Source organism: Brassica oleracea, chromosome C4, assembly GCF_000695525.1.
Source record: "Brassica oleracea var. oleracea cultivar TO1000 chromosome C4, BOL, whole genome shotgun sequence".
In the NCBI taxonomy this organism is placed as follows: domain Eukaryota; kingdom Viridiplantae; phylum Streptophyta; class Magnoliopsida; order Brassicales; family Brassicaceae; genus Brassica; species Brassica oleracea.
In genome coordinates, this window is record NC_027751.1 from 46,541,219 (window position 1) to 46,542,820 (window position 1,602).

Sequence of the window (1,602 nt, forward strand, 5' to 3'; positions counted from 1 at the left end):
GTTTCGGGCTAAATCGGGAAGGGGGAGATTTGTTGGATTTCCCTCCTTAAGCCCAAAACTAATCAAATCATAATCAAGCCTTAATCCAAGAATCAAGAAAAACAAAGAGAGAAAATATTTGTAAGAGAGAGTTTCCAAAAACAAAATCTTTGTAGTAAACCCTTTCCTAAATATTAAGAGTCTTCTTCTTAAATTTTCTAGTTGTCTAATACCATCTTCATCTCATCGATATTGGATAATTTTCCCAACAATCTTATGGAGAAGTGATTGAGTTTGTTTTGTGAAAAATCTAGTTCCCCTATACATGTGTTTATATAGAAACCGAGGATTCCAAGATAAGGAAAAATTAAGATAATCAACTATACACAATCTCAATAAAAAGGGAAATTGTTGAATATATATTTGGATATTTTTAATGATGTTTAGTTTTTGTACTTTCTTCCCTTTTCTGTATAAAGGAAAGAGATAAACAACGACCGTCTTCAATATAAATTACATTTTTTGTTTGCATACGTGATAAATAAAATTCTCATTTTTCTTAGTTTTTGTATAGTTTATTATATTAAAAAATTTCATCGGATTATCTTTTTCTTGTTCTCTTTATCCGACTTGCCTCCAGTATTTTCTTTGAGTAGCGAAGTCTATATCATGGTTTAGAGATATCTGAGATTATAAGTAATTTTATATATTATTTTCTAAAAAATAGTAATTCTATTATTATAAATTAATTATTCATTAATGCCAGTTTCATTTTAGATAACCGGTTTGGATTAAAGTTCAGAATGACTTTCTAATTTGGGTGTGGGGCGAAGATTCTTAGAGCATGATTAATCCGGGGTTCTTAGGATGGGGTTCTTAACAGAAATTAAGAAACAGTTTCTTAACTTCCGCCAAGAACTTCACTCTAAGAACCCCGGATTAATCATGGTCTTAGTGTACTATCGAATGGTAGTCCAAATTGATGATAATGCAATTTATCAAGTTTAAAAAGAGTAAAAATAATTGCTAATTACACAAATAATACGTCAAATCACATGATCACACACCCGGTTAAAAATCAGAAAAAACTCCGATCACCAAAATAAAAAATTCTCTCTCTGAATGGTATATGAGTGAGAAGAGATAGAAAGTTATATTTTAAACATATCATCTTATAGTTTCTGAGTTTTGTTAAATTTCTTCTGCTGTCCAAATTCATTTTTCTTGAATAGTTATAGTCATATGTAGGAATACCATAAGATATTAAAGATTATTAAACAAGTGCAATGATTTTGGATTTTCACCAATATTTTTAGTTGTTTACTTCTATATTAGTAAAAAAAAAAATAAAATTTTATTATTTTTATTTTCTTGGACAAGTGCACTTTTATTTTAAATGATCTAATAAAAAGGTTTTTTTTTGTCCAATATATAGATCAAGTGCTCACTTATTATTCCGTACTTGTTCGAGTCATGAACAAGTTTATATTATAAATATGTAATTTAAATGGCAACACCCCACTTTTATAAATTTGATGAACCAAAACACTCTATCCTGATACTTTTTATATAATCGTATTTCTTTGGTTTTCTTTTCTTTAACAAAATTTGAAAAAAAAAAAA

The 1,602-nt window shown here is 27.9% G+C and overlaps 1 protein-coding gene across 1 annotated transcript in view; it reads right to left on the minus strand.

The window, feature by feature from the left end:
* Positions 1–1,602, minus strand: part of LOC106339052 (blue copper protein-like) — a 7,356-nt gene that overhangs the window by 4,843 nt on the left and 911 nt on the right. The window lies entirely within an intron of this gene.